The following is a 23,618-nucleotide window of genomic DNA, read 5'->3' as shown; positions in this document are numbered from 1 at the left end:
TTGCAGCCCTCATATTGTTCCCATTCTACAGTCCTTACATTGGCTGCCGGTGACAAAACACATTTATTTCAAATCTCTGTGTTTGGTCCACTGGGCTCTGCAGAGCCTTGGAGCTGACTACCTGCAGGATAAATTTGCCCCGCTATATTCCTGGCGTGACCTTCGCTCCCGGTCCGCTGGCCTTCTCGTGGTTTTTACTTACAGGCGTTCAAGGGTTGGCGGTCGTGCGTTCTCCGTGGTAGCAGCCCGACTGTGGAACGCCCTGCCGCTGCCCCTGAAGCATGTTTCTAACCACTTCGAGTTTGGACGTTCCCTGAAAAACCTCCTTTTTAACGGTTAGGTCTTGTGTTCTGTACTGTTGATATGGTGATAATGTGCTTTACAAAAACGATTAACAAAACATAACACGATCCCTGGTTGAGGCCGTAAATCATTATTTCCCATGCCAAGGGCGCGAGGTTGAAACATCGACATGAAGCAAAATGAGCAACAGCACAAAACACCTAAATTACACATTGTTCTGTCAATCACATACAGTTATGAACTCAATTCAGTCAGGCAGTTTATCATAGGGTGGCAACTAGATCATAAGGGGCACTTTATTAGACGGGAGGAGCGAACTCCAACCAACAGACGGCATCATGGTCAGCTCCTGAAACCATTTTCAGCATGCTGACAATCTGCGGGATCACAGCTTCATACATACACACATACTTACTGGGACCACTTTAAGCATGTCAATGACATGAAGGCTCATAGCATCAAATGAATATCTTTACTGATTGCACTTTAGACTCTTGTGGAGAGGAAGGCCATCAGTTCAATTTCGCACAGACACCATTGTCTTTGGGGAGCATAGGGCATGACCGGCTCCTGACACACGCTGGGGCAACGTGACCAAAAGGATGGGCAAAGTCATGCGATTGGGGGGCCACTCACTTTGGCTATTACATTTTTATTTGTCCATGAGCTGAGGGCCCATTTCTCCAGCCGGCAAAGCCACACCCGGGGCCACATCGGCTGCACGGATGCCAGGTCTGTCTAGTAGACATGGTAATCAGACGCTCCCTCATGCCAGCAGGCAAAGCAATCCTGACACTTTGGTCCCTCTGGTATTCGAGATCATGTAGGGGTATGGGGCCCTATCTGGGTTTAAAGTTAATACTGGGAAGTCGATTCCTTTTCCCTCGGATTGAGGTTCTGATGAGGATGTTACTGATTTGGAAGCACTGACGGTGACATACAAAGTGAAGTCCTGAAGTACTTGGGGGTGAAGAGTACGAGAATGGCAGAGGAGTAACTATCCAGCCCTTCTGACTAGAGTTTATACTGCATGGGAAATAGCTGTGAGTCCTGAGGAATGTTATACCGAGAAGGATTGTTGAACCTTCTATAGTAGGGATACATTGGGATGTCTGGAAGAAATATAGTAAGATGCTTGGGGTAACTACCTGGCCATCCCCCTTGAGTCACATATGCCCCCCTCCACGCCCCCCCATATGTGATGCCATACTGGATCCCCTCAGATTACAACCATGGTTCAGGCAGGACTGGAGAGGACGGCCAGTTGGCGCATCTCAACATAGGGAGGCTGTCTGTTTTTATGTATTTACATTTTAGGCAAACGTTTATGGCGAATAAGTGGAAGGAGGCTTTTCGGAGAGACGTGACACTGTTGGAGAACATACTGAACACATTCCGTTCGGCAAGGGGGTTGATTTCTAGTCTTTACCGGGCTCTGATAGTGGTTAAAGTAAGTGAGGCTAGAGGTTTGAGGAGTATATGGGAACATGGGTAGTTTAGCTCAGTGGCAACATGCTCGTTTTAGAAGCAAGACGGCGCAGAGTAACACATGTTCTAATCCCAGGCCTGTGCTTAGAAATCTCTTTGGTATTAAGTGCGTTATAGAAAAACAATTACAATTAAAATGATAGCAAGACTTGGATCGGGAATTAGATGAAGAATTATGAATGCAATTTTGCATTGGGGTGCATAGAACTTCGTTTCATGCCAATTTAAGCTTCATGGGATTATGCTGTTGTATAGGTGGCAGTATGACCAGATGCGGCTCTCGAAGATGTACCGCTCAGTAAACTCAGGGTGTTTGCAGAACTGTGGGAGCAGAGCCTCATATTGACATATGTGTGCTAAGGTTCATGGTTATTGGAAAGAGGTGCTTGGGTGGTTAAAGGATTTTGATGGGGTTTAGAGAATCTTGGACCCATGTTATTGGGATTGGAGGAGGTAGAGGGAACCTGGGTGTTCCTGCTGCATATGGTTAAAATCTCTATGTTGCTGCAAGAGCTTGTTTAGATATTGGATGGAAGAGGGATACCTTGCCGCGGGGAAGTGAATGGTTAAATAAGACGCAAGAGATATCTCAAATGGAAAACTTCACAGGAATTCTCCATGATGTTTGACCCTCTAGGAAAATATGGTGCCAAACCAGGTGACTTTTTAAGGGGAGCCACTTCTATGGATATGGTGGGTGTGGCTTCTTGATGTTAATAGTGCAGTTTAGATTGGGGCTCCCCCCTTGGAACTAGTGTGAGATTGTGTTTTCTGTGCAGAAACTGTGTCCACGTACTGTACAGTTATTTGTATGAGAAGGTCGATCCACGTCACAAGGCCCTGTGATCATCCGCATTTGAAAGTGGGCGGTGGGACGGTGACTGGTGCATTGTTATATTGTTGACTTATTTGATTGTCTTGTCACTTCTTGTGCTTAAAAATCTACAATAAAGTGAAATTTACAACAACAAAAAGTTATGGGAGAAATATGGATTTGAGTCCAAAATTGGATAGAACCATCCCATGAAACATGTCTAAATACGGTGGACCTATTCAATAAGAGGATGTTTCTCCGGGAGTGTCAACCTATGAAGGGAACCAATGGGACGGCTCAACTATTGTTGTTATGCTGGTATTTATTGAGTGCAGACCTAGCTTCGAGAAGCAACAGAGCAATTTACAGGGGTATGCAACAGTACAGTGGGACTCAGAGGAGGGGTACAGGTGTACAGGGTGGCGGAGAGGAGAGGGGCAAATGGCATCGCGGGTCAGGTGGCGTAGGGGACAACTCTATGGTTTAACCAATCAAAAATTATGTCAGATGACACTTTGTGGGAAAATGTAGACTCTATATAAGCACAAACCCATAGATAGTGGAAAGCGCTCTGGGATTCTGGAAAGTCTGCAGACCGATAAAACCCTGCCTGAGAGGAAAAGTGCTGAAGTGGGATAACACCTTAAGATTTTTCGGCGGTCTCCTTATGGTGGCCTTGTTCAGAGGAAACCTGAAGCACAACTTTGCCTAAATAGGGCCTTATTCCCTGAGAAAGCTTTCCAAGCAGAGGCTGGAAGGCATTGCTGAATGGGTGAAGCTACCTTGAGTTGTGATATGCCATGCCAGTTCTGCACATTAAAAGCCAACCCAGAAGTGAGTATATGCCCTCAGAAATCATTTCTCTGCTAGTCCACAAGAAGCGGTGGGATGCCAGTGAAGTCAGTTGGGAAGCATTTAAAATAGAATGCTGTAGTGTTTTCAGCACAAAACTAATCTTGCTTTCTTGTCCATATTCAAAGTCCCTGGTGAACTGATTTAAAATAAAATGCTGTAACATTTTTAGCACAAATTGCACTTTTTTTTTTACATTGGCCAAATAAGTAAAACCGTGTCTTTTCACAAGTGTATTTTGAAACTGGAATTATGACCTGGTGTACAACGCTTCACAGTTTCGTTAGGATTAGTACATTTTTGATACGTGAAAACCATCATTATATTAAAAAAAGGAACTCCTGAGAATAGACACACCAGTCTAGTGGCATGAAAGTGAGTTTTGTTTGTCCATTTGTATTTCTGGAAAATGATGCAAAATGGCCATCGTTCTAATGACATTGCGTAGAAGAGAGGCGACCCTGTATTAGGTAACTACGAATTGTCGAGGAGGAATAGGGGATTCGATTCTATGCCTTCGAAAAATACTTTTCATACTTGTGTGATCATAAACAGACCAATATTCTATGTTTTCTAAACAAAGAAGAACGCACAACTCCCCTAAACCAAGCCTTTATATTCTTAATGTAACCCACTATAGTTTGTGTTCTACTTACAGGTGCATACTATACATTAAAAGCCAACATCACCCTATACACATATATAATAAATATGAGAATGCTACATAAATATATATATATATATATATATATATATATATATATATATATATATATATATATATATATATATTCAATAGAAAAACGTTGTTACAGGGACGTTATGGTTACAGGTAAAACCGAAAAACCCACGAAATTCGACAGTCATGGTGAGCTTAGCAACCATAACTCGTTCCACCAGTGTGCACTGCAAGGACTAACACCCAGGACATCAAAGATGGCATCACAAATCTCATTCATGACATCACTCATGACATCACATGTGTGGCTCCCTCTGTTTTGTTCACTACCCTAATAAGGGCAGATGCTTTTCTTCACTAACAGTCATGAACAAACAATTGAAAAGGTTCTATATTTGTGTACGGCAACCTTCTCATATGTTCTTACACACCTTTCTTAACGGTTCATATGATACATATACATATAGGGGAAGAGGAAAGCGTAAAACACAGCACTGGCTTCTCTGCATGAAGATAATCAGTTATGTTATGAACAGTTTCTGGTAATACAGCTGCTTTGTAGCTTACTTTAAGTCCCTTGCATATGGTCATGTTTGTATGCATTATGCAGTCCTTATGGTATCTGTGCAGTCGGGAAAATATGTAGTTGTAAAGGCAATGGTAGCTACTTCTTACATGTTTCACAGCACTCAACACTTTAAAACGAATGCATAAATATTGTCACTATGTAACATGGAAAGAATTTGAAGGTTACACTTCCATGAGGCATGGTGCATACAATGGCTACGTTTGCACATGAGTTGCTTCATATACACTGAAAAAGTGTGTAGTACTATGGTGTGTATAGCAATGCATTCCTCCATAACATACTTCTTTCATGATAGTTCTTCAAATGTTCTTTCATAGTTTTCTGCCACCATTACAATAACAATCCCTTGAGGAGGCTTCCTATGAAAAGTAAATGCACATGTGATGTCATGTGTGATGTCATGAATTAGATTTCTGATGCCATCTTTGATGTCATGGGTGTTAGTCCTTGCAGTGCACACTGGTGGCACGAGTTATGGTTGCTTAGCTTACCATACTGTCGAATATTTTGTGTTTTTTTCGGTTTTACCAGTACCCATAACGTCCCTGTAACAATGTTTTTCCATCAAATTTCATAGGTTTTTGCTAGTACAACTTAACCATAACGTTCCTTTAACAATGTTTTTGTTAATGAATTTCATAGGTTTTAAGTAGGGTACTGTAGGCAGAACGTTGCTTTAGCATTCCGTTTTCTGTAAAGAGGATAGGTATTTGGTACGGCAACATAACCATAACATCCTGTTAACAACGGTTTGTTACTGATTACTGATTTCTCGCCTGCCTTCATGATAAACGTGTGGAAAGGGCAAATTGTCTGGTGTATTTATCCATTTGCACTACCCCTTACTTTTCCAAATAGAGTTGGTGTATCATATCAATTACAGATGTACATAGTAAATGTTATTTAGTGTGTCAGGAGGCTCTTTTTTTCTGTTAACAGTGCATGATAAATCTGTACCGCACACTACTGGCTGAGATAACTACAGATGAGCAATGTGGACGTTTCATAGGGACACTGCACCTAGTTGTCGTATGTGCAATCACACTGCAGCTGTCCGCAGGACTCCATTAGTGGCTGCATGTCCGCATCTTCGAATGTACTGGTAAGTAGTTGGGGAAGGGCACTTGTTTCCGTTCCACACCTAGACCGATGCATAGGTCCTCCACTGTATGCTGGTAACACCGCCCCTGTCGCTAGCCCTACGGATTCATGCAGTAGGTCACCACATTTAAAGTACTGCTGCCCACTTTCTGGGTGGCTCTGCAAACCTACCAAAGTGTGGTTAAAGTACTCCTAACTGTATAACGGCCACTGGTAAACAAGGAACAGCAACCTGCAATGTCATGTGGGCGTGGTAAATGTTGCATTACTTTGATTTATCTGCTGCTTGCCTTTCCATGACCCGTTAAACAGATACATTGTGTGTGCACTCAGCATTGTGACTGAAAGTATCAAGAGGTTGCCTGCCGGTCGTGCAGTTGAAGAAAACATGAACTACAGGTGGGACAGTTTGTACTAAGTCTGCAAAATGGCAAAGCTTGTGCACCTTCCTCATGCACATACTAGTACATGTAAAGGCAAATAAAAAAAACAGCAGAATATGCAGAGCACAAACAACCTTAATGGTGGTTAGAAAAGCGCGTTAGCTGCATGGGTTGCACACAATAAATGGCTTCCTGCTGCACGTAATGAAGCTGTGTTTCATGTTGTTGTAAACATTCTTGTATTCCACAATGTATGCATATTTGTGAATACTACCCCTAACACTAATGGCATAGCATAAAGTGGTTATACTGTATGTGACGAGAACTGAAATGAAAGCACAGGGGACCAGTAGGCAGGATACCACCCTTCCAACAATTAAGTATCCTACTTTCATGTACAGCATTGCCCACAACTGCTATGGGCAACAAGAGGGGCACTCCTGTAGGGCAGCGGAGCTCTAAAACAACCTTAGCAAATCATGTGCCTCACTACAGACCCTTACCCGGCAAAGGGCATTGCATTGTGCATGTACTGGAACGCGCTACTGTACAGAGGGAAGGTACTTCGAAGTGCGTGGGAACGGTCCTTACGGGAGCATTAAAATGACTGGCACCTATGTACATGAGGGCCACCCAATAATTAAGTCTCCTGGCACATCCCCTATAGTATCCAGGTAGGTGCTGCCCCTTCTGTACCTGACCTTTGCTGTCGTTCCTTCTGTGGCATGTGGGAGAACAGCATGATAAATGAAAATGAACTGGGAAAGGAACAAAAGGTAAATAAAGAAAGCACCTTGCACAGATCAACAACGGAATTGGCAATGCACACATGCAAGGCTAGACGTGTGCAGTGTGTGAAACACTCAAGAGGAATCGGTTAGAAAGGGAGTCACTGTACAAGTAGGTTTGTTTACGTGTTGCAGAGCGTTTTCAAGAGAGTCACAGCAGAACACTAACTACAAATAAGTATTAATACTTTCAAGAAAGGGCACCAACCCAATGTAGAGGCGGTGTACAAAAATTCGGATGGCTGGCATACTAAGATGAACGTTATAGCTGACGAAAAGTATTTGTGTTATGAAACATCATATTCCCAGGGGCAAAGTGTGTCATTGACACATGTCAAAGAAAGGCAGAAATAAACTTCTTTGCAATGTTCCGCGCTGTCTGCATTCACAGACCAAATAGAAAATGACGCTCCCACATCAGTGACTGCATAATGCGGTAAAAACGTAGTGAAAAGATCGGAATCAAATGCATGAACAGGGCAAGTGCCTCCTTCATTGCAAACGGCACTGAAACTTGTGTAACAGGCTGTGCAATTTTCCCTGCACAATCAACAACTATAAAATCAGGCACTTAATTGCAGCTACTCCATAGCACTCTACATTCACATCATAGATTGTAAAATTAGTAGCCACTGGACAGTGTTTTCTATTCACTTTCAGTCAATGTATGTCGGAATCACCTACAACCTGCATGCTGTGCCTTGTGAAACACATAGCCATAGCCACACCCTCTGCATTTCTGTCCACAATAGACTGTGTAGCAGAGTCTGTCCGTACACACCACACCCGCAAACTTTGTTACCCAATCCCGTAGTGTCTGCAGGCCCATTTCTATGAGCGTCATCTGCAAAAGGGGTGTATGTAACACGTGCCACCCTGCAACTATTGCGATATTCGGCGAATTTTCATGCTAGGTGCACACATGAGTGGGGGAATAACTTAGAACCAGCGGAGCGGACCTCGTTAGTTATGCTGGCTCTGAAAAGAACCTTTGGGGTCTTTGTGGTTGTTTTTTTTTTAAAGGTGCTTCCCTAGAAACTCTGTTTTTGCTGTTTAATACATAAATGTGTGTTTTCTATGTTAGCTGACATTCTTACAGTAGACTCTTCAGTGCAGTGTGTAGATTGCACAAAAACACTTAATTGCCACTGTACGACAAAGACATGCCATTTGTCGTGAAAAGGTGTATGTATCGCGGACCAATGTTCTCATTCTCCCAGTAGAACATCCCAGCAGCACTTAAGAAATCACACATGCTTCTGTTGATGAGCCCCCTTCCGACCTCTGGCTGGCGACAGGAATCATTGGAATACTTCCACACTATTCTCGGGGTATACATGAGAAAAGCACCTTGGCAGTAGGAAAAAAGCGCTGCACTGCTTTCATCATAATCTTTAGTTGACGGAACACACGGGAAAAAGGCATGTAACCCATAAAGAAGGCTCCAAAGTGCATGGTCACTACATGTACAGTTGACGAAGAGACCACACGTCGATATTCTAGAAGCAGTCCGCCGAAAGAGCACCATTCGCTACTACTCTACAAAGCGTCCACTCCCACCAAACTGAAATTGCCAGACATGTCTTCTTCGAGGGCATACACGCACATATCTTCCACAAAGCCATCACCCACAAAGAAAACTGTACGTCTTGCCATGTTTGCCAGCCGCAGTACACAAAGTAATGGGGAAAGTGAATGCCTCCCTTTCCTGTGACACACACCCAAAGCACCTGATTGCCCAAAGGCCATAGTCCCATTTCTATTGGCCAGCATGCTCACAAACGCAGAATGTGGCACGTGCCTTTCTCCAAGTACCGCCAGGGCCGCGCCCCAGTAAAGCAGGAGGAGTCCTTCTTCCTATTGGCGTGCTTTCCTCTGATGCACCTCCTGAACAGCACATGATAGGACAATCGCTACAGTCCCATTTCCATAGGCCAGCATGGTGAGGAGCATTGAATGTAGCACGTGCGGGTCCCTAAGTACATTGAGGGCTTGTCCCCAGTGCAGCAGGAGTCCCTCTTCCTATTGTCGCACATCCTAAGCAACTCATTGGACAATCCCCACTGTTCAATTTTTCGTGGCCGCCACCCGCAAAATCCCTGCATGTGACTTTCGTGCTGCGTGCGGTCGTGGGGGAATAACTTGCATCCAGGGCAGGAGGCGTTCCTAGTAAGGGGCGATTTTTAAAAGAGTCTGTTTTTTTAATGTAGATCCTTCTACAAAAACACCTTTTTTGTCTGTCTTTATAGCTTTTGTGTTTTCTTCTACGCACATTAGTTCAGTAAACTCTTCACCGCATCCTGTAGGCGAGCAAAGAAAACCGCACTGCCAATGGATGACAACAAAATGCTATTTTCTTGAAAAAAACTCTGCATTTCCACAAGTAATAAAATCATTGTTGCAGAAGAACATTCCATGAGCGTACAAAAAAGTGTACATGCTTCTATTGACGAGACACCTTCCTTTGTCTGGCTCGAAACAACTTCCATGAGCAGTAGGCTTACTCTTTGTGGTATTATAGATGAGAAAAGCACCTTGGCAGTGGGAAAAAGCATCCTCACGACATCCAGCAACCTCCTCAGTCTACGGAACAAATTTAAGCAAGGCAGGTAACCCATATGCATGCCGCTTTAATGAATTACGATAACATCTACTACTGGAAACGTGGCCAGGTCTTTGCAAAGTGCATGCATAGCGACGAAATGGCACTCATACACAGCGTTCCACAATGTGCCACTCCTTCCAAACCAAAATTGCTGTCAAAGTTTCTTTGCAGGGCATAGTTCTGCAGATCTATTACAAAGGGATCACCTACAGTCAACACAATGCGTTTCACCATGTCAGCCACCCTCAGTACGCAGAGTATAATGTGCAACTGTTTCACCTCCCCTTCCTGTTAACCACACCCACACCAGGGGCACCGAGTACGCAGGTGCTCCGGGGCCCGGGCACCTGCCGGCAGAATGAAGTCTGGGCTGAGCCCCCCCGGGCCGTAAAGAAGAAACGCAGTATGGATGGCCCTTTGTCTTTCTCTCGCGGCCCGGGTAAAAGCCGGGTAAAAAACGATGTTTAAAAATTGAGGGACGGATGCAAAGCAAGAGGCTCTTGTTTTGCATCTGTCCCTCAATTTCTAAAAATCGTTTTGGTTTGGGTATACTTCTACATCTGTGCACTCGGGTGTCTGAAAGCAAGGAGAGACATCTCAGGAAAAAAAGTCTCTCAAACGTTGTTGCAGGGTTGGAGTTCTTTAGCAATCTTGCGGAAGCCTTCCAACACTGGATTGTATGTAACTACCAGTGGTAACCAGGTTTGTGTCTCTTTCATTCTGTAGTCTAAGAGGGTGCTCCGTAGGATATGTGTTGCCCTGTGAATCTAGCAGGCCACTATTCGGTGGTTGTATCCACGATTTAGGAAGTCTTATCTCAAAGTTTGTATGTTTTTATCCTAGTTCCTTGTGTCTGAAAATATTTGATTGTATCTTAATGCTGGGCTCAATATTGTTGCATGTTTGGTTGGTTTACAATATACTGTGGTCTGTAGCTGGCCATTTATTATTATTATGATGGTGTCGAGGAAATGTACTTTTTTGCAGGACAATAGGAGAGTTTGAGGGTGATGGTTGCATGGAATTCATTATTTCTTCTGTGGAAGTTTAGGAGGTCCTGTTCCCCAGCAGCCCAAATCAGGATGATGTCATCGATATGGCTCAGGTACCTCAAGGGTCTGTAGTCATATATGTCAAGGAAATCCGTCCCTAATTGTGCCATGAATACATTTGCATACTGCATTGCATTTCAGGTACCCATTGCCGTTCCCATCATTTGGAGATAAGTATCAGTACCAAGTGTGAAATAGTTTTGAGTCAAGTTGAATTATATGCTCTTGCCTATCGTGTCAGCAGGTGGGTTTTGTTTGCCAAGAGCATTCTTACATGCCTTAGCGCCATCGATGTGGGGAATGTTTGTGTAGAGTCACTCCACACCCATGGTTGCCAGTAATGTACCCCTTAAGAGGGGGCCTATATTGTCCAGTTTGTTCAGTAGATCAGTGGTGTCCTGGATGTAGCTGGGTGTCTCTCTTACCAGTGGCTTCAAGATATTCTCGACCCAGAAAAAGATATTCCCAGTCAGCGTGCCTGACCCAGAGATGATTGGGCATCCAGGGTGGTTTTCTTTTTGTATTTTGGGGAGCATGTAGAAGGCACCCAGTATTGGGTTATCTGGTACTGAGTCCTCAATGTGTTCCTGACAGTCATTCAGAAGTTTCTCGATGATCTGAATGAGTTCTATTTTATATTGTTTTGTTGGGTCTTTCTGGAGCTTTTTGCAATATCCTATGTCAGAAAGTTGCTTGTGCACCTCCTGCACACAGTCACAGGTGTTCATTATGACAACTGCTCCACCTTGTTCTGATTGTTTGATTATAATACTCTTGTTGATGTTCAGAGATTGTATAGGCCCCCCTTCTCGGGGTGTCAGTTTATAGGACTGTTTAATGTATTCGTCCAGTTTTGCAGATGTTGTTCTATGTCTGAAACTTTCAATATGTTGAACCAGTTTTGGGATGCACCCAATGTCCGGAGTCCAGTTCAAAGTTTGTTCACTGGCTTTGTGTCCCAGTTATTGACAATTTCATTGCTGTCCTGGGTGTCGTTGGGTTTGACATGAAAAAATTCCCTTAATTTGAGAGATTTGAAGAAGGCCACAAGATCGCTGCACAGGTCGATTTTGTCAGTAGGGTTAGAGGGGCAAAATGTGAGCCCCATGGCCAGCACTGAATTTTCTGAATTTGTTGGGGTATAATCTTAGAGGTTGACAACACAGTCCTGTTGTTGGAGCATGTCACCTTTTTCTGTCCACACATTGTCAGGCGCTGTTGCAATGTTTCTCGCTCTCTGTCTTAACACTTCAAGCTTCTTCCTCTTGCTTTTTAGAAGAGATTCTTGGAGCCTTTTTGTGGACACTTGGAGTTTGTTCCATGAATGTGTGTGCAGTGCCTCTGTGTCAAGGATAGTTTTGATCCGTTCTTGTAGCAGACACTAATAAGGTTCTTTCGTAACCTTTCTGAGAACCTGATGCATATTTATTGTTCAGCGAGCAGAACTATATCTATCTATATATATAAAAGTGAACATTTGTTTGTGGCAGGATTTCTGGAGAAGCGTTGTTCCTTATACAAGTCCACACCATTTCACCAATTTGCACCAAATTGTGCACAGTTGTCTGTTAGGACCCTCTGGACATTACTGGCTACATGACAATTTGACACCCCACCCCTCCTCCGGATTTCAGCAAAAGTCATTTGTGGCAAAGCATAGTTCCTTATACAATTCAACACTGTTTCACCAATCTGCACCAAGCTTTGCATAGTTACCCATTAGAACCCTCCAGACATCACTAGATACATGACATTTGGACACCCCACCCCATTCCCCAGATTTCAAAATAAATAAAAATGTGTGGGTTTGTGGCTTGGTGAAGCATTGCTCCATATACAATTCCACACCATTTCACCAATCTGCACCAAATTTTGCATAGTTACCTGTTAGGACACATTAGATATTACTGGCTACGTGACATTTGGACACCCCACCCCGGTCCCCAAATTTCAGCACAAGTCAAAATGTGTGGGTTTGTGGCTTGGCAAAGCGTTGTTCCTTATAACATTCCACACTGTTTCACCAATCTGCACCAATTTTTGGACAGTTACCTGTTAGGACCCTCTGGACATTATTAGCTATATGACATTTGGACACCCCACTCCTTTCCCTGCATTTCCGAACCTTCACGCATGATACGGTTGCCTGAAATCAGCAAAACATCAATGTAGTTGTAGAAAGACCGGTGCCGACATGAAGAACAAAACCCTAGGGTGCACGGTTTCCAAGATTTTTGCACCGCAAACCACAACAACAAACTGTGCCACGCCAGGCGACAGGTGGGGAGAGGGCACAGAAGGATCCAGTATGCAGCAGGGATCCTGTCCCAGGCAGAAATGGGTATCCCTAAAAAGCTACTAAATGCCATTGGGACACTTCATCAGGGTAATAGTGCAAGGATTTACGGTGGCATTGACGGGGTGCCCTCAAGAAGGGTGAACATTGAGATGGGTGCGCCAGGGCTGTGTCCTGGCCCATCTACTATTTTGCTTATTTATACATGGAGTTATTGTTAACCTTCTGAAAGCTCCTACTGAGGCACCTTTATTGGCATCAGATAGGATCCCGGTCCTGATGTTTACTGACGATGCTGTCCTACTCTCATTGACTCCCATGGGACTGTGCCGCCAGCTGGACATCTTTGCGGGATTCAGCCTAGACAATGGCTTGACAATCAATATCCAGAAAACGAAGGCCATGATCCTCGGAGGTAATAGGGGCAAAAAACGCCTAGAATTAACCTTGCCCTGGGGGGCTCGCAAATTGAGCAGGTCCACACATATGATGACCTGGGCCGAAGAGTAAACCAAGACTACACCTGGAAGGATTAGACGGCAAAGGCAGCACTGACCCTAGCCAGGTACAGTGGTGCTATAGCCAATTTTGCTAGAAAGAACAGGGTGGGGCTGTTCGTGTAGCCCTAAAGGCTTAGAAGGCCCAGGCAAAACAGGCAACCCTTTATGGGGCAGAGCTGTAGGGTTGGTCAAATTGTTCCCTTTTGTTTACCATAGAAAACAAATATTTGAAGAACCTCCTGGGTCTACTTATCCCGGGCGCGAATTTTCACATATCCCTCGAGTTAGGTCTACAGTCTATTGAAAAAGTGCATATGGCGAAGCCAGTGTTTTACTGGGTAAGGATTAGGGACCAAAAGGAATCTATTCGAAATTCAGGGTGAAGTCCAGGGTGTATTGACCCAAGAAGACGCAACAAGACTGCCATGTTTATTATTTTTAAAAAATGAATACCAAACGCATGGCCTTCCTGATTATTGGACTGACCCAGGTGCTATCAATTGAAATTCTAAGGGCAGTGTCCGGCATGTGCTGGTGGTTGCAATGAAAGCAGAAATTGGAAGGAGACTGCAGACTTCATCTTACTTCCACAAATACTGGTCCATGAAGCAGAACAAGGGCTATGGAGACTAATTAGACTTAATGTGCCCAAAGCAGATGAGATCTCTCCTTCTTAAAGGTTTCTTGGGAACACTTCCTTTACCACTTTAGGGGCAATTTGGAATACTAATGTTAGTCCTTTTTGCCTTTTTTGCTTGGACACAAGAGATGGTATGGCTCAGCTCCCACTACTGAGGCTATAAAACTCTGCCAAGCAGCTAAAGATCGAGTTGCTACTTTTGCAACAGGATGGCTTGACGAAGCAGAGCTACATTTGTGGTATTGCCATAGGACATCATGATGGGCTGCAAAGGTTAGTTCTGAGATTATATGACTAAACCCGTTTCTGTATTGTGCAGTAGCACCTGGAGCGTTCTAGGTGCCAGATGAAATTACCAAGAAACAATCTCAGACCCAAATAACCGGACAGACTCAAAGAATATGGCAAAATACTACTTTAGTATCAGCTCAATAAAGTAGGGAAACCTGGTGAACAAACATATTGCAGCTCACTCACTCTCAATGCATTTCAGTTCGAAAGGAGGGATTGGTTAAGGGGACACATATACCTATATTTCGTTTAGGTGTTAGTAACGCAATTGCCTGCCCCTTATCTGGTAAGCACGCCTTGAACTACCTGTAACTACGTATAATACAGATTAAATAACAGAATAACATTGGCTTCTGCAACACTGTATGGATCATCGCTACATAGGCCCTCATGATTGGTTGGCATTCTTTCCCAACCTTGGACATTCGGCTCTTTAGCAGCAAGTAAGCAAAACAAAACCAGGTGCAAGAACAACATCAGACCACTGCCACTTGGCCAATTCGCCTACCATCTCCCATCAGTTAGGCCCTAAGCCAAGGCTTCTTCTTTCTAGTTGACCGTGCTGACTGTTCTTTTCCTCTGGACATTTAAGGGAGTGAAGGTACATCGCTATTTCGTCTGGAGCTTAATGAAGAGGCCTTGTTTTCCAGTCTTGCACCACGTGTGAGGAGACCACATTTTGTCCATTCTGACCTTTTATTTAGTGCTATTTGATTCAATTATACTAGGTGCTATTACTCCTCTTGGCCTATGGAGGCTTGGTTGCTCCGTCTTGCATATGCTTTCTGCATCTTTGTTTGTTCAATACTTGGCACTTGCAAATGTTCACTCCTTTACCTAATCTAAGATAAATAGGTTGTGCATATGTAGCTTATTCTCTTGTGTCTTAAAATTAGTTCTTGAAGTGGCATCCTTGATCCCAAGCCAAACAGATATTCTTTGTCCCTTCCATGAAGCTGTTTTCCAGCACCTGGTAGCTTCTGCAGTCTCAGTCTGTCTCCTTCAGGCTTCTTAGCTTACTATTATACTTGACATCCATCTTTTCATCATGGCCACTTTACCCGTGTTATATTTTCTACTGCAGCAAGCTTCTATATGTCTCATCTACCTTGCATTTCGGCACATGTACATCTACTGAATCTCTTCTCACTTATCTTCTCACTGTATAGGATTTCTTCGTATTTGCATGTTCAGTTACTTTGGTACTTTGGTAACATTGTTATTCTTTACGTATTCTCATATCATTTCAGTCTGTCCTTTTATCTTCTCTTCATAGCATCACTTTACTCTTGTCAGACTTCACTTATAGCTCTTCTATGTTCAATGGTGTAAGCAGGCATCCTTCTACCACATCAGTGCGTTGGTACACTTGATACAGTTATCTGAGCGCATAACGTCATTCATATCTTCAATGTGGTATTGGGACTATACTAGGTGTCATGCACAGTGCCTTTTTGCTGTTCTTCCAACATGACGGAGGTGAGGGGACAGTCACTAGAGATGGCGTGTATATCTGCCTCTCTATAGTTTTTTTATATGGAACCTTTTCTCCATGCACATCAGCCCTTTTGTGAATCTTATTATGGGCTATTTGTACTAACAATTAGTGTGACTTGATTACTTGGGTAATGTTTATCTGATGATTGTATGCCTTGTTGCAAATATGTAGGAATATGTGTTTATGTAAAATACCTGTAAGTGTTTCCCTTAATATTCTCTCTGGCAGGTAAAATGACCTGGTAGGTAAGAGGTTGGAATACAACTCCCATTTTAACTTGGGGATGAGGGAAGTATTCTTCATTGACAAGGATGTTAGTCTTTTGAAAATGTTGGGTTCCCCAAGTTGTTTTAGTTGAGTCTCACCCCACACCTGACACCATATGTAAGGAAGGCATTTTATCATGAATGAAGACCAACACAAATGATGCACAGTTCAAGGTTGTTTATATAGCAAAGATGGGGTGGGAGAACACCTATCTAGCCCTATACCTAAGGATGGGAGCAAGCTCGACCTTCAAATAGTAAATAGCGCTGTCCTAGTAGTGTCATGTCAAATCAAAATGGCCTATACTAAAAAAACGATTGCCAATCCTTACGCTAAAACAAATGTGTGCCGTAAAAAGGTGTATGCAAAACAAAACATTGTTCAAGAAAGTGTGTATTAGAATGACTGAATAGTGGGGTTCCCTTCCCCACGATTTTAGCACAGGACAAGGTGGCACACTCATGCTTCTTCGGCTTGAGGATGCAGTTCGGAACATAAACCAGAGCCTTCCACGACAAAGTCTCCTTCCAAAAACAAAGTCTCTTATTCGCAGAATGCCTGTGGACACACAAAACAAAGTTCCTTCTCTTTAGGATCTCAGGTTCACAGTTCAAACTGGGTCTCCCTCGGTCAGGCTCAGTCCCCTTTTAAAACACAGTCTGAATAGGTCTCCCTCGGTCGGGTTCGGACCCTTTTAAACCCAATGTTCATTTACAGGTCTCTCTCAGTCGGGCTCAGACCTCTTTCAACAAGAAGCACTTGGTTGCATGTAGGTCTCCCTCAGTCAGGCTTGGACCTTGCAATCAGAACACTGGTAGGAGCCTCCTTCCCCTAAAATTCCAATCTCTTCAATTTATAGTTTCTCACAGTATCAAATGTTCGTCTAAACAGAGACTTTCGATTGGGCTCTTTCACTATGCAGGACCACTCGGTTACTCTGTAGCATCTGTACACAGTTCACAAGTTTTAGGCAATGTGCAGATGTCTTTGTGGTTGTATTTCCACTGCATGTCTCATAATTCACCTTTCCTTATGGTTAAACAGTAGATTTCATGCTCACAAGAAACGTTCATATCATTCTGACACGTTCCTGCTTCAGCCTCACAAGCGTGCCACGTTTCCCCTCACTCAGAAACTCACCGGCCACACAATACTGTTGGGAAAAAACTTGCCGCTCTCAGATCTGAGGTCAGGGTCTTGCCACCTGACCCTTTGTCTCTGTGGGGATCAACACCGACCCAGGAAAAGCAGCACTGGCCTGTATCTGGCCTGCAGGCGAGCAGCTCTCCTCGCTTTTTGGCTCTCTCTCAAGGCAGCAAGCCTCCATCCACAACGGGTCAGCGTTCTGGCGTATCACTTTTCCTTGGCCCAAGTAGCAAGTGGGGCTGGAATTGAGAAGGGATCCCCTGCTGGACTCCGTCACGCATCCTCCCTTCAGTTCTCCCAACTGCTGCTCCCTGTTCTGCCCGGAACTCCACCTTTTATACACCTAGGTTTCTTTAACAGGCTGCAGGTGTGAGTTATGGGCTGGGTCTGCCTGTTCTTGCCTGACTCTATTAGTGGGACAGTCCAGTATTAACATGGAGCAGTATGTTTTCTGTCTCTCTGTGTGGTTTTGAGTAATATTTATTCTTCTTAGTTGCCTCCTCTTCTTCTTAGTGATTTTCGAAATTGGGGAGGGGGAGTTGTGATGGAAAAATTGTCCTTTAAAGGCAGAATTGGTGTGATTGTGTTAGAGCACTTGACCCTGCTTGGTCTCAGTGGGGCAGGGCCACTGCATAATAATAGAGGTATTCTTTCTAGTTGTAGTACATGGGTAACAGTGGGGTAAGGGAATTATGGGAGTTGTAGTTTCCTGTCATGACGGTAGATAGCTTGTGTACGGACACGTCAGAAAAGGAGGGATGTATTAAATGTCCTCTGGGTTTAGAAGATGGGGGGCTAGTTACTTTTAAGGGTCACAAGATGGTTTTAATTTTCAATGGTGTTTTCTCTTTCCCTTTAATAAGTTAAAGAGTTGGGGTTCAATAGGATTCTGCTGACAATATCCTTCAAAGACAATGGGTATATCGGGTAGGGGCGTGTTGGACAAAAGGGGGGAATACTGTGTCTCACCTGAGGGGATTCCTCCAACAGTCACCAAGGACCCCCTATCCAGGTGATCCTCCCGCACTGGTCCACCCCCATCGTCTGGTTCCAAAGGCGATGGCCATGCCTTGGCCACATGAACAAAGAATCCCCGGGGTCTGTATGTGAGAACACCCACAGGTTTCTCACACTTACAACACATAATGCACTTTACGTGCATCAACACTTTCTAAGGTTCACAGTTGACCCAAAGTTGCATGAGGAGATATAAAGGACGGTGTTTATAATATTATTGTCCATGTTCTAGGTTGATGTTATTTCATTGATTTTATGTTATGGCCACTGTTATGTTTTTGATGTTTTAAATGTTTGGCTTTTATTGTTAAAAATACTGAAATAAAGCATGAACGAACGATAATCTTTATTCAATGCTGTACAAAGAGTTTATACGTTCAAGTGTGTGTGCTGCTGTACATGTGGCAGTGGAGGATGTGCGGGAGTGTGTGCGATGGTGTTGTGTGGTGCGGCTGTTTCAGGATTAGGTGATATGTGTGGCAGGGATTAGGGGGTGGAGGAGAAGGGTGTGTATGAGGAGAGGAAGGAGGTGAGTTCAATGTGGGAGTCAGGGGCAGCTTTCTAGGCCTCACGCACCGCAGTTTGGCCTGTGGTTCTGCATGGGATGTCTGTGAAGCCAGGGATGGCGGAGAGGCCAAACTGTCCTTCTACCCAAAGTCTTGGCTGCCTCCATGCACAGCATACCTCTGTGAGTGCCTGGCCTGCAGGCAGGCTCTGGCACACGAGGCGGGTGCCAGCCACCTGCACTGCCCTGTTCACCATGTCGGTCTCCTCCTCTGTGCACTGTGCCTTGCTATCAGCACCTCCCATCTGTTTAACACTGCCAGGTGTGCCTCTGTTAATGTTTTTATTCAAGGTATTTTCACTGAAACTTGTTTATCCCGAAAATCCACATTTCCCCACGTTTTTAACCCCCGAACCACCATCTGTTTTAACTCCTTACCCATATGTATATTACACAGCCACAATAGTGGCTGTGTAGTTATGGTTAAGTTGCTAATCCCGTAGAAAGAGCACTTTTGTATGGCTTATAACTTCTCTCTCCCTGGACAAATCCTCACCAAACTTTGCAAAAAAGGTATATGGCCTACTCTTAATATTTTTGAAAAGTTTTGAGAGGTTTGGTCTAGGGGGGAAAAATTATAGGGGGTTCCCAAAATTTATTTTTTTCCCATAGACTGAATGGGGAAAACACTTTGCTCACGCCTAGCACCCAAACCGCTGAACGGAGTGTCTCCAAATTTGCAACAGGAACAGCGGCTTGGTCCCGAAAGTGTGCTTTTGTAAATTTGGTGAAAATCCATCCAGAAGTTTTTTTAAAACGATATAAAAGTAGGTCACAAAAAATGTGTGATATCTATGACCGCTCCGCGGATGCACTTCCCTGTTCGCTCCGCGGATGGGATACCGATTGGCTACTCAGCTCGCGTCATGTCCGCGGACATGTGACGTGTCCGCTGATTGGATGGTGAAGAGCGTGAAGTGCGTCAGATTGTTCCGATGCACCCGCCATCTTGGATCCATGTTTGGTGTCCACGGACATCGCGGTAAAAACATATTAAAAAATACAACATTGCACTTGTCAAACTTATCAAATAATCTCTGGGGAGGTGAGGGGTGATGAGGATGGGATGGGATATGGCTGCAAGAAGCAACAAATTGGTGTTTTTTGTCGCGAAAGTCACAAGGTACATTTGGAGGTGTTCCACAATATGTGCGTAAAGTACAGGCAAAAGATATTGCATTTTGGCATTCAAGAGATGGAGATGTATAATCATGGAATTGTGGACTTGTAAATGTAGATTGTTGCTTCTGCAGTCTGCAATCCCAACCTTACCTTGTGGTATTACAGAGTAATACTACATTCCGAATGCCCGTTCCTCTATATTGTTTATATTGGTTGCCCAATATTTATTAACATTAAATAGAAGTAATTTTGGGTTATTTTACACTCTTAAGTAAAATGCTTGATGTTTATAGATTGATGTGATAGTGGTACTCCCAGAGCGCGTCAAATAAAGGGCTAATGTGTCTGTGTTAAAATGTAATTAAAATAATAATGGAGTCAGAGTGGCGCCCCCTAGAGCCTGGTACGTCAGGCAGCCACCTGCAGTGCCTGATGCACATGGATGAGAATAACACTTCTGCGTTGAGGCAAGTTGTTGCGAAGTAGGGATGTATTTTGATTCTGAGTGAAGGTCACCAGCTTTGAATTTTTGGTTGCGAGCTAAGGAAGCCCTTGCATCGGACACACAGTATAAGGTTCAATTGTTTTTTGACCTTGAGAGAAAGGGACCATTCCCAAGGGAATTCTATGAAAGGAGGTTTGTAATTATGAAGATATGAGAAGGTTATGCATTCTAAAAGTGTGTAAGGAACATGTAAATTCTGTTTATGAAGAAACATTGGTGCGCACGCAGCGAGCGTTACGGTCTCAGTTACGCCAAGAGAGTGGAAATGGTGAATATAATGTGAGTTTGATTTTCGACAATTGTATACTGGAACGAGCATTAACTTATTATTATATGAAGATTATTCTTGGGTTACATTCTATTTGTCTGTTCTGTGTGGCTTATTGCAATGAAACGCAAGTACAAAGTTTGTGTGCAGTTGTCTTTTTAACGTGGTTATGGGGAGTTCAGCATCGAGGTGCATGTAGACCACCACTCGGTTCCCCCAGGGTCAACGCTAATATTTCATTAAAATGTCATGTATAACCATGTCGAATTGTGTATCACTTTCCACGTTGTTTTCATTTTGTTGAGATAGTTTTATGTCTGTGCTAATCGTTAGTTTAAACTCTATGCCAAATTAATAAGTCAATAGATAAATTGTAATGAAGTTCGGGTAGTGAGACACATGTTCTATGATGTTTTTGAAACAGGTACTTCTTGCCATTCTGTCATCGATTCCAGATGCCAACTGACGGCGTTTTAATCGGCAGCTGCAGATCGTTGTAAATAACCGGATCACAGTGACTATATTTTGGGACGATCGCCATGGGCCCATATGTCCTTACGCTGTACTAGCGATTAAGAGCAACATTACATCCTTTATGGTGGTCTAGGCCCAAGTTGATGCAGAAGCACTGGAATTCACTATGCGACCCAAGCGCTTCTTTTACCGAAAAACAAACACCTTGTGTACACAAGAAGAACAATGCGTGCCTCACGATAAACATTTTGGATCGCGAGCGAAGAAACAAATTTACAATTTGATTGAATATGGCAATAGTTGGATGTTCTCGGAGTGTTTATTGTGAAATAAAAGTACTTTACAAATTAAACAGTGTTGTTGTTTTCTTTTAAAGTACGGTTTAATATTCTGAATTGTGACGTGCTGTGTAGTGAGTCGATGTGTGTTGATTTTTGGGTTCTGCGTCACGTCACATAGGTGATTATGGGCGCGTTTGGCTACGCTGATGAGGAACGTCACCGAGAAAGGTGGAGAATGTCACTAGGTTTGGTGATGTGAGGCTCAGGGGCGCGGCATATGATTTAGTGATGTCAGGGCAGTTTACCTTAGGCCGATTCAGCAATGGATAAGAATAGCACAAGAGGGACGCACCCTGCTGGCAGATTTCGCATGTTTATAAAAGAGGAAAAGTCAGGTAAGGTGCATTGGAAATGTTTGCGATAGATCAACGTATGTATAAAAGTACATGGCCGAACCATTGGGAAAATAATATTTTCTGAGCATTGCACTGGTCAAATTTATGAAATAATCTCTGGGGAGATGAGTGGTGATGAGGATGGGATGTGATATTTCTGACCTGTTTTGAATGAGTTTACAAAGTTTGGTGGGATTTTGTGCAGAGCTTATATGACGATTGTATGTGCATTCATTTGACAGTTTTGAAAAAATAAAACAAGGGTAGATTTCCAGCAAACTTGCATAAGGAGCATTGGCAAGGATCTACAAGCATGGTTTTGCAAATGTGGCAGTGTTTTCTTATTTGACAAGTGTCATAATGTAGTTAAAAAAATAGCGGTATAGCTTTAGTGACTGAGGGGTAGCCTGTGGCCATGGGCAGTGGCCAGAATGTCCGGGTCATGCAATAAGGTCATGATCCGGACAATCTGGCTAATGGCCATGACCAGAAGGGACAAAACATAGGATTAAAGTGGCCATGTCCACCTGGGACTGGCTTTGTGGTAAAGGTATTCGAAATTAGGATAGATTTGAAAGGGAAGGAAAATGTGCTTTTGGTAATATGGTCATATGGTGTTCTTTTTGCCTTCTGCAGGCTGCCATGGAAAGCAAAGAGGGGTCCTGTATGGAACCCCCACCTTCCCTTTCCATGGTGGCTATTTTGGAAAAGGATTTTCCTTCCTAAACCGGGACGCCTTGGGAACCTAGGCTGCTAATGGCCTTCATCCCCCATTTCAGGGGCTGGAATGGGGGGATAATGGTCCAGAGATCTCGTTATCCACCCTCGCTTCGCCTTGGGCTGATAACTTGGGTTGCTGGGCCAGTATCCACCATTCCAGTCCCTGGAATGGAGGATGAACGCCCCAATATTGCCATTAGTATAACACAAAATGCAAATGGAAATGTTGGAAAATCTTATTGAGTGTATGTACTTTACTGAGAAATATAAAGTAGATGGAGTCTATACTTTTTTTTTTGTTCTGTTTTTCAACTGTGAAAGGTGGTTCCTAAAGGAACATTTGCTTTGTTGTTTTTGGATGTATTATTTTTTATTTTTTTTTGGCAAGAGAGCTAAGAACGAAAGGTGGGGAGGGAAATGAGGGAAGAGGCACCAAACACTAATATGGAGGGGCAGGTGGGCAGGGGAAAATGTTGCGCGTGTGTTATTTCTAAGATAGGGGCCAGTGTTTCTCATGCTCCTTGATTACAGCAGTGGTGGTGTCTCCTGGGGAGGTGGGATGGCCTTAGCTGATGCCATTTTAAGATAAATAGCAGTTTTGCTAAAAGTATGTACTGTGTACTACATTGTTAATGGATGAGTAGGAATAGGTGTTGGAGCTGTGCAAGGGACATTTTGAAGTTGAAAGTTCCTAGAACAGTAGAAAATGCATTTCCGAACTGTCCGCGAAGCACAGATCTTATTGTGAAGTGTGTACGGGTTCTCGGACACGTCATCATGCCGCGCTCTAGCATATGGTTGTGTGGCACTCTCTGGAAGTCTGCAATTAAGTCAGATGTTCGTAGACATTATGGTTAAGTTGTACTACTAAAAACCTATGAAATTTAGTGAAAAAACTTTGTTAAAGGGACGTTATGGTTAAGTTGCGCTACTAAAAACCTATGAAATTCAGTGAAAAAACTTTGTTAAAGGGACGTGA

Source organism: Ambystoma mexicanum, chromosome 4q (assembly GCF_040938575.1).
Source record: "Ambystoma mexicanum isolate Mex_15411 chromosome 4q, UKY_AmexF1_1, whole genome shotgun sequence".
Lineage (NCBI taxonomy): Eukaryota > Metazoa > Chordata > Amphibia > Caudata > Ambystomatidae > Ambystoma > Ambystoma mexicanum.
The sequence above is the reverse complement of the archived record's forward strand: the minus strand, read 5'-3'. Positions refer to the sequence as shown.